This window comes from Astyanax mexicanus, chromosome 9, assembly GCF_023375975.1.
Source record: "Astyanax mexicanus isolate ESR-SI-001 chromosome 9, AstMex3_surface, whole genome shotgun sequence".
NCBI classification, from domain to species: Eukaryota; Metazoa; Chordata; class Actinopteri; order Characiformes; family Acestrorhamphidae; genus Astyanax; species Astyanax mexicanus.
In genome coordinates, this window is record NC_064416.1 from 11,867,057 (window position 1) to 11,883,021 (window position 15,965).

Genomic DNA, 15,965 nt, shown 5'->3' on the forward strand with positions numbered 1-15,965 from the left:
TGTTTTATATAATTGGGTCCCAAGATAATGCTTTGCTTTAAATGAGCATTATCTTTTTTTTAAGTATGCATTCTTTGTTACTTTTGCTTTATATATTTACTGATTTTATCCTGCATTTCTTGGAGAAACTTTCTCTGCTGTACAACGAAGTCCTTTTACTAAAGTCTGGAGATCACTGTTGTGAGGATTTGATTGCATGTTGTGTGGTGACTATCCAAGCTCATCCCCCTCAACCTCTCAACTAATTCCAAAACTATTGAATAAAGAAACATCATTCAAGATAACATAAGATAACAGTTTCAACTTTCACTGCTCCAAAGCACAAAGTTAAGGGACTTTATACCTCTTATTGGGCCACTTCTGTCATTAGGCATGGGGCCAAGATAGGTTCATATAGGATGATCGGCTCCAGGAAGTCAGATTTTGTTGTATTTTGTTGGCAATACTTCGCTACAATGGCAAGACAATAGTTAAAGTAGTTAAAGACATTTTTGGAACCGGTGTGCAGAAACATTTGGATATAAAGTGTACAGTGGGTAAGTAAGTAAGTAAGTACAACATCCATACTCTCTAAGAAAGAGTTTTCCAGACTTTTTTCAGGGATTAGGCCTAGTCTTAGACTATATTTTCCATTCATAGGAAAATCTCCATTCAAAATGCTGTATAATACAAGGCTACACTAAACCTCTCTCTGGAAAACTGATCCTAATAGCTTGGATTGTACAGTAAGACTGGAAAAAGTGAAAATGAAATTGGTTTATTGAATACAGGAAGGTAGATAAAATAGATATGGTAGATATTGTCTCAATTTTCAAGCTTTCAAACTTCTTAATTCCCGAACAGAAGACAGAATAGCAGGAGACTGAAAAATGAAAACGACAGTAGAGTAATTAAAGACAGCAGCCTGAAGTAAGGCTTTATAGGCGATCACGCTGCCAGCGGTGTAATCTTAGCTCTAGCGTGGCCTAAGGCACCTTCTCCCGATGCTGCTATACGGCGCTCAGAAAGGGTGGCCGTCATTCGTGAAGTCTCGCTCATAATCGCTGGCGTCTGTGAGAGGGTCTTAAGCCGGGACGTATCGTGTTCCTGAAATTACACGTTGCGTGTGAGCATCATTTACACACACTCGTGAGCGGCGTGGTTGCACGCGTGCGGCAGCGGGTAATTTCAGGAACATGATACGGCATCAGCCGCCTCGTCACGCGTTCGGATACAGATGTGCTAGATCGCGTGGCACATCGACAGCAAGATAATTACCCGCCAATCACGGCAGGGTCCGTGTGGACAGAGTGAGGGGGCTAGCAGCCCTGCAGAGGAGACTCTGACGTGTCTGACAGGCAGCGGCGTATCCAGGCTGTATCCAGTATGAAGTACAGGCAGGTTGTGCTGTAGAGGAGCTGGACCAGACATATACAGTACATATACAGTACATATAAGAGGTAAAACCCCCTTGTGCAGCCAACACGGCTATGAACTGTTGAGTCATGAACTCCCCATGACCTCTGAAGGTTTTTGGTGGTATAGGCATCTGGCACCTGGCACCAAGGCTTACATTAGCAGTGGATACTTTAAGAATTCACTAGTTGTCCTTCTTTGGACCACACTTTGGAGGTTGTGACTGACCAGACCACTGAATAGTGGGAGCATCCCACAAAAGCTACCTGATGTTCTGGAGATGTTCAAGTCATCTAGTCAACACAGTTACTTTGCTTCTTGAAAAACTCAGAAAGTTTAAGATTTTACAACAAGATATAGGGCTCTATTGTTCATTCTAAGGCATCACGTCGCTTTTTTGCTATCTCACACCCTGTCAACAGTCTATTTTCACCCTTTGCGCCAACACTGTTAAAATAGCATCGAAGTCTAAGAATAAATCCACACTGATGGGCGTGGTGGTCTGGAAGTGAGTTGTGTTCAGGTAAATGTCTGGCATGTTTCTATGTTGGAGGTGGAAAATACAGGTGCGCCACTGACTGATTAAAACCCTGACAACAGTCAACACTCAGCGTTCAACCACCCCTAAGCATACAAGCACCCCTGCTCGTTATACATACAAATAAACAAGCAGCAGCACGTAAATTCAGCTTTTAACTCAACATAAACATAATAAAGAATAAAATAACATTGCTGTTCTCTTAAATGAGCTTCTGGTGTACCTACCTTTAGAGCGTGAACACATAGATCAATATTCTCTGCTGAGACGCACAAAAGCACCGCGCTGTTAAAATATCAATGTGCCAAAGTCAGAGCACACCTGCCTCTTAAAGGGAATAGCTACTGGCACACTGATTAAATTATTTCACCTTAGGCAAAAAACACACCCAAGATTAATTAAGATTAATTTTATTTGAAAGCTCTGCATCTTTTTTTTTTCAGCCATTTTTCATTTTCTGCAAATACATACTCTAAATGACAACATTTTTATTTGGAATTTGGGAAGAATGTTGTGTGTAGTAGATTCAGAAACTGAAGTGGTCTCTTATTTTTTTCCAGAGCTGTATATTCTGTCACATAGCACCAGAGAAATGCGTATGTTGTCTTAAGCCTAGGCAAACTTCGACACCTGCTGTTATATAACTGTTAAAGGGGACCGACTACACATTGATGACTATGGATATAAAATGGGATTTAATGGTGTTTCAATACTTTTGTACATTTAATGCATTTATATTTAAAAATATCAAAAATACTTCTGATTTACACAGCATACTCCACCCTCAAACATCATACAGCGTCCATGCTTGGACGCTTGGGTGTCCTGTGCGAAAGCTGCTTCTGTCCTGCCATTGCATCCTGACAGGCAGAGTGGCAGCTGAGCTCGAGAGTGTGAGTGATGCTTTTGGCTGGGAATCAGATCGGCCGGCCCACACTGCAGCCCTGCGAGGTGAGAGAGAAAGTCAAACACATGCTCTCCATTACACGTTTATTATTCTATGTCAAAATACCAAGTCCAGACTCGCCAACGTCTGCGCCAAGTCGTGCTGTTTTTTTTTTTTTTTTCACGGATCTGGGTGGAGTGGGTGGGTTCTGCTCAGGGTTTCATGTTCTAAAGCGTAGGGACGAGTCTGAGAGACGGGCGCGCAGCTGTATATGAATCTGTAACCATGTTGAAATATAGTGAAGGGAGCTGCCATGTAGGCGCTGATAACATCCAGATGATATCACTATTATTTTCTTTTCTCTCCAGATAATTTTGCCAAATATTATTGTTTGCACTTAACGCGGTCGAGAGCTATTTCGGGGAGAGGGAAAATAATTTACAGAGACATTATGTGCTAATATCCGTGTCAGGCAGTTGGATGGAACAAATTATCCCCTGTTCTGAGCTGGTTACATTCTAAGTGGTTTCTCTAGACTGGTCTCAACAGGAAAGAAAGGAAGAAAAAAAAAAACAGCAAGGCTGTTGGAGGTTGGAGCAGACCTCCAGTGTTTGTTAAAACAAACCGTATTTCAGAAGATGAGGGTGTCAGGATTGAATTCTCTGAAGACATAAATTCTATTTTAAATGCTAAATCAGTCATGACAGCTTTTATTTGCCTGAACTGAAATAGAACAGCTTAATTCAATAGATAATAAATGTATTTATAGACTGGCTTATTTTTATACTTAATTGTGCATAAAGAAGATTGATTGTGTAAGAATCCTTCACAATGACTTGGAATAAAATAAGTTTAAAAAAGACTTTCATTCAAAGTTAAAGATGAGTTAAAAAGTTTTCATTCTGCAGTTTAGTTGAATACTAAAGTCATCCAGATTATGAAGGAACACATAATGAATCAGATAGTAACATAAAAGTGTTAAACAAACCAAAATACTCTGTGAAGCACTTAGCATTTAGGTGCTCTTATCTGTGGTGCTGTTAACACATTGTTTCTGAGGCTGGTAACTCTGATGAATTTATTCTGTGCACAAGAGGTAAGTTTTGGTCTTACTTTAAAGGGGCAATCCTAATGAGAGCCAGTTTAATCATTGTCTTTTTTGACTGACCTTAATTTCTTAAAGTATTTTTTTCTTTACTTAGTAAAGTAGCTCTTGCCATAATATGGATTAGAACACTACTCCATGTGACTTGTACACTGTTAACCCATATATGTTGTTTGAACTCAAAATATTTAAGTCTGTTTTACATAAAAGTCTATATTTCTAAACAATACTCAACGAGTTAGTTGAACATTTGTGGGCACATAAACTGAGATCTTTGAGTTGAATCAACTTATAATAACTGAGTTTGGTCTGTTGTCATTGGCAGCTTCTTTTTCATTGGCTTCTGTCACAATCTATTTGCATACTGGGTGTGTCCGGTTTCCTAGAATTTTTAAAGTAAATTCAACTTATTCAGGCTTGCAGTGTAGGATTTGTATGTGGGGTCTTCTGCATTGAATGTGGATGCAGCTGTAATGATGATGATGTGATGTTGTTTGTTCTTCTGCATGGGAAATTCTAGCCAGACCCCACCTGTCATGATCATTATCACCCACTGTGCTGTCCACTCTGGGGGGTAGTGCCCTCTATGACATATTTCCAATACACACATGACGTTGTGGAAGTTCAAATCCATCTGGCACCCACAATCTGGCCACGCTTGAACTTGGTGGAATAATTTGCTTTGCCTTGCCATGAGCACCTCACTAACCAACACAGGTGTGGGCATCCCTAAGCAATCACCTGAGTAGGGCTGGCCCGAATAGCGTTTTTTGAGCTCCGGATATTCGGCACTGATTCGAAGCGAATATTCGAATATTCGTTTTTAAAAAAAGAGGTAAAAAAAAAAAAAAAAAAAAAAAGCAAATCACGGCCCCTTTAATCCACTGAAAAATGTTCAATTTGCTCTGACCGACGAGACATATTCACCCCGGATTTTTGGTGTTTTTATCCCGGATTTTTGTGTTTTCACCCCATATTTTTTCTGTGTTTTTAGCCCAGATTTCTTTGTGTTTTCATCCCGGAATTTCTGCTGCCCTACACCGCGGCTTATCCGCTGCGTAAGCAGGCTAGGAGGCTGCTGCTGCACAGTTTCTCCGCTGCGCAAGCCAGCCCAGTAAATTGCTGTTTGTGTTTTCACACTTAGGTTATTTGCTTAAAAAAAACAAACAAAAAAAAACGTTTGTTCAGGAAGTATTTTATATTCTTAAACATTGTTGATTATATTAGAGGACAGTCATTGTAAACTGTACTTGGTCTATTTCCGTTTAAGGATTGTGCAGGGCATAGCCGTATTACTGATTTTGTATTTTTGCACTTGGGCTATAAGCTCAATATTAAATATTTCGTTTGCTTAGAAATTATTTTATATTTTTAAACCATTTTAAATTATATTAGATAAGAGGAAATTCGTTCAGACATCATTTTTGTAGGCCAGGCTTTTGTAACCGATTTAGCCCCTACTGTTGCCACAGAGCCTGCATTTTTTTTTATCATGTATAATAGAGGTCTGCGCGAGACTGATTTTTAAACCCACTCTTCCACGCTCCCGCGTTTCTGTCTCGTTACCGCGCCGCAAAAAAATTGCTTCTTTTAATCCCGCCCGCCACATACACATTTCTGCCGCTCCCACCCCACGTTCCTAATATAAATTAAATAAACTACATTTAATGCTTCAAATTTACTTATATATTTATTAAAACAGCAGCGCTGAATAGTGTGGTCCCGTTCCTTACCCCAGTCCAAACACCATCGGTGTGTGCGTGTGTGTGTCGGTCCATCCTGCGCGTTGAGAGTTTTCTTTAGGTTTTTTTTTTTTACAATTATTACAGTTTTCTTAACTATTTATTAATTTGCTCCCGCATCGTCTGGATTAAACTCCCGCTCCAGCCAATAACAGTTCAGTTCTGTCCCTCGCGCAAGATATTCTGACGGGACCCGCGAAAACAGAAGTGGTTAGAGTGAGGTGGAACTCTGGAAAGGAGAAAAAAAACGAATATCCGAATACCAAAATTAAAAACCGAATACCTACTCAACGAACGAATATCCGAATACCCGAATATTCGGGTCCAGCCCTACACCTGAGATAACACTTCATGGTTAGTTAGTGCATCCTGGTATCCCATTTTTATTGGATTTGTCTACTGTTTTAAGCTGCACAAGGTGTATTTTTTGTGCCCTCACGATACCAAAGACACATCGATACACCCTAAATTCAGTTTTGCAATGCACAATTGACTGGTGCACTATAGAGCACTAAAATAGGGTGCTAACATTTATACCATAATGCACTATATACTATATACGAAATATACTATTATACTATATAAATAATAGTGCATAGTTCCATGTGCATATGTGCTTTTTTGGTAAAATATTCCAAACTGTTAATTAAAACAATATATACATATTGTTACACCCTATGTATACAAAATTAGAAATGGCCAGTATTGGAAACTGTTGGTTATCTTGTATCTTGCCATTCTCTCTCTCTCTCTCTCTCTCTCTCTCTCTCTCTCTCTCTTTCTCTCTCAGAGCAGTTGAGTAATGTTCTCCATCAGTATGTTGTGTGTGCTGTAAAACAGTCATGCTCTGACAGATTGACTATGACAAGAACCCTCTCAATCACCTGAGAGAGACAGAGCGGGAGAGAGAGAGGCCGTAAAGAAACTAGTTCGGTTCTCCACAAGCAATCCGATCCACCAAAGTGCTACTCCATTTTTAGCTGAAGCAACCCTGAGTTATCTGTGGGATAGCCGAGCAGAAAGACTGGAGGATTCACTTTTCATTAGAACTCTCCAGAACCTGAGAATGGAGTAGAATCTCAGGTCAATTAAAGTGTGCGAGACTTTTAACACTAAAGTGGAGGAAGGAGGTTAAAAGTGTCTTGGAACCTTAAATTACATTCGTTTTTAGATATCACTGCTGTTAATGAAAAATATTGATGTCCATTTATTGGCTGTTTTAGCTGATTTGTAATATATACATCAGTTGGATCTGGTGGAAAACATACAATTTTAAGGCAGAGAACAGGGTTAAGAAACTCATTTAAACTAAGTACATCCAGCTTCTAGCTAACTGGTTAGCCAAATTAATTTTTATTAATTTTGCTTACAGTAAAGTCCTGCAATCCTAAATTAATACAAGCAATTTGAAAATTAAATAGTTATTGGCTGATATTGGCTGAAGTTAAACATATATAGTTTTTTTTCTCAAACCTTGACCATCTATCGAATCTAGCTAATTCTAAAGTTAAGCTAATTAACTGTCACAGGCTGTATTTTACTAAGCACACAGTGGGTCTTTTTAACCAGCTATTAGAAACAGTCTTGTCACTGTTTACATGGTTAGCTCTGTTACCTTTCTTTTAGAAAAGTCGCCATATATCCATCTGTTTTAAAACCAGCACTGCTACCTGCTGTAAGAACTCAAAAATCCACCCCAGCGAGGCGGTGGGGGGAGGGGGTGGCGGCTTCCCTGTTAGCCCACAGCGCTCGCAAAACCAGCAAGCTGATTGGCTGGTTTTTTTTTTTCCTGAAAGGCGGAACCTTATCCTTAAACTGGCTCCGTGATTACTCGCTCCGTGATGATTTTCTATTCACACACGGCCAGCAGCCTGTCTCCTTATTAATAATACAGCTGAGGTGAGCAAAACGATTCGGGGCTACTGGAAAAATGTTCGAGGCTAAAGCCTCGAAAGTTCAGGCCAGGCGACGCCCCTGAATAGAATAAGGGCTCTAACATTTATTGGGAAAACTTGATTGGATTTTACATTGATCTGCAATTAAAATTAAGAACATACAGCATTTACCTTCTCCTGTAGAGTCACCATGTCTTTCATTGAACATTGACAGTATAGACATATTTTAGATATATTTGATTGAAAAAGACAATGATTAAAAAAGTAAAACATCTCCAGATCTTGCCGATCCCAGTTCACAATGGGAACAGATAGTTAAAGCAAGGTAATATCATCCCTGCTTATCCACCACTTGACTGCAATTACACTGACTGGGTGTTCTCCAGTTTGCAGCCGTGAGATGGTAACTGTAACTCTGTTATTTCTGAAGAATAATACACTCTAATTATGTGACAGACTGTTGTCTGAGCACTTGTGGAGAAGGTAATGAGCGTATTTTCTTTTGCTCCACAGCTGATTACCCACCCAGTCACATAAAACCCTCAGCAGAACCTAAAAACTATATGTCCAAATGATTGCTTGTGGACACACTTTCTAATAAATGAATTCAGCTACTTGCAGTGGAATATGCAGCTCTTCTGCTTCCAATAGAATAGGACTCTCTTGAGCAGAGAAACATTTTCTTATCTGCACAATGACTAATGCCAGACATGGGCTAGAGGAGTACAAAGCTCTGCCCCAGCATTAAATTATATTCCCTGAAATCATGGAGCTTATTGCAGAACTTTTGGAATAAATTCTATATATGTAAGGATGTTAAGTTTCTATGCGGCCTATCCAATAATTTATTGTCCCAATGGACAGTTCTGGTGAAAACAGGAGAGTTGAGGTGCACATTGAATTCTGACGTGGTTTGAGCAGCTATGGTTTTATGTTTTCTGGATACAATCCGGGTTAGCACCCGAACATCCCTTTCAGACAGCTTCCTCTTACAGCGTCCACAGTTAATCCTGTTGGATGTGGTTGGTCCTTCTTGGTGGTGTGCTGACATTACCCTGGATACAGTGGCTCTTGATACATCACAAAGACTTGCTGTCTTGGTCACAGATGCACCAGAAAGACCTGCACCAACAATTTGTCCTCTTTTGAACTCTGGTATGTCACCCATAATGTTGTGTGCATTGCAATAGTTTGAGCAAAACTGTGCTCTTACTCTGCTAAATGAACATTCACACTCTGCTCTTATTGGTGCAATTAATGAAGATTGGCCACCAGGCTGCTCCAATTTAGCCATGAAACCTCCCACACTAAAATGACAGGTGTTTCAGTTTCATTGTCCAACCCCTATATATATATATATATATATATATATATATATATATATATATATATTCTAGGGTTAAGGGTTCACTATAGCGTCCGACACTCAAGCAAGTGCCTTTCACTCACCAGTATGACTGCAGTACAGTACTGTAACTGGATCTGACACACTGGCCTCTGCTCTCCAGTCCCACAGGGCGGTCGGGAGGCTTTAGTCACAGCTCTATTCTCCCGACCGGTGAAGACAGGAGGGCATGTTGAACAGCACCTTCTCCTTGACCCCTGCCGGGCCGGGGAGAGTCGTGCATTAACATTACCGTGAGCTCTAACACGGCAGATACGCCTCGCCCTTCCCCTTCACCCCGCCAGCGGCGTCCCAGCGAGCAGCCGGGAGCCCAGTGCAGCGCAGCGATGCCAGACACATTATAAATGTTTCATTAGTGTTTCTGAGCCTTGTCTCTACTCGCTCTTCACTGCCAGGGTTACGCCAACATATCCTCTCTCTCTCTTTCTCTCTCTCTCTATCTATCTCTCCCCTCACCCACACACACTCATCCCCCCTTCAACGGCCTCACTGCCTCCTTCCCTGCCTCACGCTGCACGATGGATCTCTCATCCGTGCTGAAGGACTGCACCTGTCTGAGAGCGCTCGTCTTTCTTCCCTCGCTCTTTCTGTTCTCGCTTTGTTTTAGCTTCTCTTTGGCTTCTCTCTCTCTCTTTTTGGCAGAGTGTTTTCAGGGCTTCAGTCTCGCGCTCTCTTCCTCCTCTTCCTCCTTTCACCTTCACTCCTTTTGTCTTTTCACACAAAACATCTACAAACAGTTTAGAGATGCAGCTCTCTGAGTGCAGAGAAACAACAATCTGTCCGTCTGTGAGTTTAACTGCTTTACTGAGAGGTGTGTGTCTTTGTGTTTGTGTGTGTGTGAGTGTGTGTGTCTGTGTGTGAGGGTGTGAGTGTGTATGTGTGTATATTATGGGGACTTTTCTGTAGATTTAAAACTGAAAAAAAAAAAGGTTACAGTATACAGTTTTATACGTTTGAGTATTCGCACTCTCTCCACTTTAATTATGAATAGGCATTTAAAACATAACACACAGAACGATACACCCGAGTTCCTCTTTCTGAAGTTTTCCAGATTTTCTTTAAATAATCAAACTGCCAGACCACACAGCAGCACAGTCCTGAACATGCAGGAATGGAAAAAAAAAAAAAAAAAAACATTCACACATTATGGTCCATTCAGGGTTGATTTTTATATGGTATCAGATTAACTGGTTTGGCAGTTGGTTAGATGGATAGATAGTTGTGTCACTTGTTAAGTAGATAGTTGGTTAGTTTTATTAGAAATTAGTAATATTGATTGTTCTGTTTATGTTTTTTTTTTACTTATATTGTTAGATATGTTTGATTTATTTGAATTGATAAATAATTGTTAAATTTTAATTTTATTTTATTTTTAAATAAGCTACTCAAATGATAAATTTATTAGGTAGTCAGTTAATTAGTTAGTTGTAAACTGTTATCTAGTTAGATCAATTACTTTAGTTATTTAATTATTAATATAATGTAATTTTATTTTGGTTTTAATGTTAGTTCAAATGATAATTTATTTAGTTGATTTTTTTTTTCATTCATTCATGCATTAATTTACTTACATTATTTACTTATTTACTTACATACTTTTTACTTATTCATTTAGATTGACTGTAAATTACATTTTATTAATTCAACCATGCATTTATTGGTTTACTTGTACTTGTACTTACTTTGTTTACTTTGTTTACTATGTACTTTACTGACATAGTTATTAAGTTATTTATTTATTTAGTTATTTATTTGTTTATTGATTTATTTAGTTATTTATTTGTTTATTTATTTAGTTAGTTATTAAGTCACTAGTTAGTTGTTATTGGTTGGCTAGTACTATTAGAAAGTTGGTGAAATTTCCCTTTTTAATGTATGCATTTAGTTTTTTTATATTTGTTTTTTGTTACAATTTGTACAAATTATTTGTTTTCTGATTTAACTGATTTATTTTATTTGTTTGATTTCTAGTTAAATTTGCTGTCATTTGTTTTTTACTTCAACTGCTTTAGTTAGGTAGGCTGTTAGTGAGAACCTTAACTAGGTTTATTGTTATCAAATTAATTAGTTCGATTATAAATGTATGTGATTAAGTTTGACTGGAAATGTTTTAATCAGTTATATGTTTTTATAATAAATGGCTTGTCCATTTTAGGTGAAATGCCTTGTAAGGTGTAGAAGAAAAAGCAACAATGCTATTATTATTTTTTTAGTTTCAGTATTGTAATTGCATTTAAATCACTTCTCTTTTTCAGCTTCTCATTTGATATGAGAATAAAGCTTGTGAAGCCTGTGAGTTTCAGTTGACCTCACTAAACTCTGCTGTTGGCCTGTTTAAGTGGGTGTTTTGTAACCCTGTGGTTGAGGTATCTGGATGGGAGTGAACAGTGGAACTCAGATGGCCACTCTCAACCTGTCTATTAATACCAACATCTGATTAGGCAATCCCGGTCCCCAAAAGCGGCTCAGCAACGGTAAATTGGCCTCAGAGAAGGAGAACAGAAGCAGACTTCTCCTGAGTGCTGCTCTTAAAATACTTCTAAATTAGGGAAGAAAAGGCCAACGGGGTTCCTCCTTCCACAAACAAATCTTCTGGAAATTTCCATACAGACTTTAAATGTTACTGCATGCAGCCAATCGAGAAAGCCTACTTTCTCTTTTTACACTCTCTCTTTGTCGGTCTGTCTCACTCTTTCTATCGCTTTATCTTTCTCTCTCTTTTACTCTGCATTGCTGTATGTCAGCACCCCAAATGCATGACAAATATATAATTTTGTATTTAAGATTGATTCTTAAAGGGCATTAAGTTAATTAGTTACTTTATTTTTCTTCTCTCTCTCCCTCTATCTCTGTCTATCTCTCCATCTCTGTCTCTCTCTATCATTCTCGCTATCTCTTTCTCTCTCTCCCTCCCTCTTTCTTTCTTTCTTTCTTTCTTTTTTCCTTTCTCTCTCTCTCTCTCTCTCTCTCTCTCTCTCTCTCTCTCTCTCTCTCTCTCTCTCTTTCACTTCATTGCTGTTTGTCAAGACCACACATGCATGAAAAAGATGTTATTCTGCTTTTAAGAATGATTTTTGAAAGGGATGATATTAGTTAGCTAGTTAGTCAGTTAGTTAGTGAGTTTATTAGTTAGTTACCCTGCTTTACTTTGCTCTCTCTCTCTCTCTCTCTCTCTCTCTCTCTCTCTCTCTCTCTCTCTCGTTCTGTCTCTTAGTCTTACTTTACTATATTTGTTTATTTCTCAAGGTTTTAGTTGTTAATTTCAAATGTTATAATTTATTGATTTAGTTTTTTAGTTAGTTAGTTGTATTATACTTTATTTATAACGTTATATATATATATATATATATATATATATATATATATATATATATATATATATATATATAACTCTATCTCTGTCTCTCTCTCTTTCCCTATATCTATCGTCCTCTTTCTTCCTTTTCTCTGCCTCTTTCAATCTCTCTGTCTTTTCCTTTCTTTCACTCTCACTCTCTCTCTTTCACTTCATTGCTGTTTGTCAAGACCACAAATTTATAAAAAAGATGTTATTCTGCTTTTAAGAATGATTCTTAAAGGGGATCATATTAGTAAGTTAGTTAGTCAGTTAGTTAATTAAGTAGTTAGTTACCCTGCTTTACTTTGTGCTCTCTCTCTCTCTCTCTCTCTCTCTGTCTCTTACTTTAGTCTTACTATATGTCAATTTGTTTATTTCTCAAGGTTTTAGTTGTTATTTTCAAACATTAGTTAGTAAGTCAGTCAGTTATTTATTCATTTAGCTAGTTACAACATTACTCCATACTGCAGATGGATCTCTTTCTCTCTCTCTGTCTCTCTCTCTCTTGCTCTGTGTCACACCACACACAAATGCATGCACTGGCACAAACCCCTTGCTGAAGTTAAGAGGATTGAGGCTCCTCAGCGCTCTCAGTGTTGGGTAACGCTCTGCAGAAACTACAGACTATTTTCTCAGCTTTATTCAGCAGCTTCACTCTTCACATCATATTTGATCAGGCCTGAGCAGATGTGCACTAACTTCACCCTGGGTTACCCAATCAGCACCCATCTCCGTCCTCACAGAGCAGGTGCTGTTTCTGCTGTAGAAAAGCTGATGTGTACGTCTGTAAGAGTTTGCCGGAGTCTTTTTTACGTCTCCGAACTCCTCACCCACGCACTGCGAGAGCTGCGAGAACTGAAAAACACAAGTGTCAGATTAGCGGAAGGTCATTTGCAATTTTCCGAGCGATCGGAGTGCTGCGGTCGAGGTTGTGTGTGGCACGCACTCTCCATCACACTCTTTTTGCCTCTGCACTTTGTCCAACTACTTCTTCATTTCAAAGTGCCACTGTCTTTTTCTATTTTTGAGCACCGCTCAGTTTTGAGGGCTCTGAAACTAAACTCACATCATATAGAGGAGAGGGCTGAGTGGTGTGTGTGCTTAAGGTGATTTATGACAACAGTACCTGTGAAGTAGAGCATTTCACCAAAAAACTTTTTTTTTTCACTTTTGACATAATGTGAATCTGGCAAATTGAATAAAATATTTTTTACAACACTTTTTTATCTCCATTTTTACAGTTTACCTTTTTTAACAAAATGCAAGTTTGGTAGTATGCTAAATCATTATCACGAATGGACCAATAGAAATGCTGCAATGTGACTTTTTTTATTTTTTTCATTTTTCTTTAAATTGTTTTAAAATACTGCTCCAATTTCTTCTGTCATTTTGAAAATCTAAAACCTAATTAATATATTGTTTAAAAACAAAGAAAGAAATGTTGAAGTTTTACTTGGAAACAAATAAATTAAATTAAAGGCACTTTGAAGCACAATCCTTAAAAACACAAACCTGTTTTTTTGCAATTTTTCACCTTTTTTTGTAATAAAGTTAATCTGGCAGTTGTATTTGTGTATTTTGTACTTGTATTTGTGTTGTGTCAAGATGAGGGTTATGATACATGGACTAATAGAAAAGCTTCTAGTGTGACCTCCATTAAAGTTTATTTCCTGTTTAAAGATAATCAATTTGTTTATGCATATTATTTATATTTACACTCTTACCCCATTTAAACCCTGTGTATATTGCATATCATTGTATTTTTAGTCCTGACCTAAAAACTATTGTGAATTATTTTTAAGGTGTTAAGTTTAGTAGCATATTTTTTCTAGGTAACCCAAGGTTCTATCTTAAGGCTTATGGAGTTTATGTTTTTAAAGCAAAGTAATTTAGTAAAGAGAACATTGCTTCTTACATAATTTGAAGCATTAGGTTATAGTTTATGCATAGAAACAGTTATAGTTTATGCATACATGGGCATATACATATTTCCACATTGATCATCACTGCATGAATTGCACTGCCTGCATACAAATTGACTGCCACATCATTGAAAAACTTTATTTATGTCAGTATAATAACTTTTTTATAGATCCAGAATATAGTAGTAATATTCACTGTAGTGAATGTATCTGATATTCAGCAGAGCAGCTGTTTCACTACTGCTAAACTGCAGTTCATTTGCATTGCAGGAAGTGTAGCATCCGTGTAGAAGAAAGGGACAGCCCCTGCGACAGTGACCGATCTCGCACCCGCCCAGCCTGAGATCACTCTGTACACTCTATACACTCAACTGACGATCACCCACACACTGTTTCACGGCTCCAGCTTTAAACTGCAGTGTGAATGGAATTAAATGGTTTAGAATGTAGAAGAAGCACCTGAACCAAGCCAGCTTCCTTCCTGCGTGTGCTGACCCGTGGCCTAGTCCCTCTGCATTACAGTCTCGTGCAAAAGTCGGTGCACCCTAGGTGGAATTTAATGTCATATTGATGGTGTAAATGCATTTCAGACATAACCTTAAGAGAGACACAATTCTGTACATTCTGAACTAATTATTACCTGTGAAAAGTACACATTAAATACATATTACATCTAAAACACTCAGGCTTTTTTTTTTGTTTGTTTACTATAACAGGATTTATTTACGTATTTGTGTTATGCAATCAACAAAAATACATTTTATTACACAAAAAAAGCCTCAGACTGTAAATCTTTTTGTATGATAACCTTTACATAAATACATATTTTTTTTACTAAATTGATGAATCACTCATGTTAAAAAGAATGAGATAATAAGGACTTACAACATTTGTGGCATCCTAATCGAACCACAAGTATTTGGTGTATTTGATTTGTGAGTGTAAATAAGTCACATTCTGTACATTGTTGCCATCCTAAAGTATATATGATATCCTAAAATGTCCTGTATTTATTACATACTTATATATATACTGTATAAAAGTATATACATTACAAATATCTGGTAAATGTAGCTAAATACATAGAGACATGTATATATATTAAATATTGGCTTAGTTTTTGTTTTTTGTTTTTTTCACAGCATGTCTTTTTACCAGAGGTGCCCAAAATGTTGTATATGAATGAGACACACTTCTGCCATTTTTTTTACAATTGACATATATACTGTATATGTCATCTGCTGGTGTTGATCCACTGTGTTATATCAAGTCTAAAGTCAGTGCAGTGTTTTCACAGAAAATCTTACAGCACTTCCCTCATGCTTCCCTCTGCTGACAACTTTTATGGAGATGTGGATTTCATTCTCCAGCAGCACTTGGCACACTGCTCAAACTGCTGAAAGTACCAATTGGTCTTATATAATATTATAATTCTCTAAAATACTGATTTTTGAGTTTTCATTGGCTGTAAGCCGTAATCACCAACAATAAAATAAATAAATGCTTAAAATAGATCACTCTGTGTGTAAAATAGGCTTATATACATTTTTTGATATAATGTGAGATATGATATTTCATAGAATGGGTTACATATTACATAGTGTAAACTTGGCAATTTTAAATCAGTGATTTCACTGATTCACAAATTTTACATTACAATGAATTAGATTTTTTATATTATCTGGACATTTAAAAGAAGTCAGATCAGATAAAAGTCCTGTAAAAAGGACTTTTTAAACT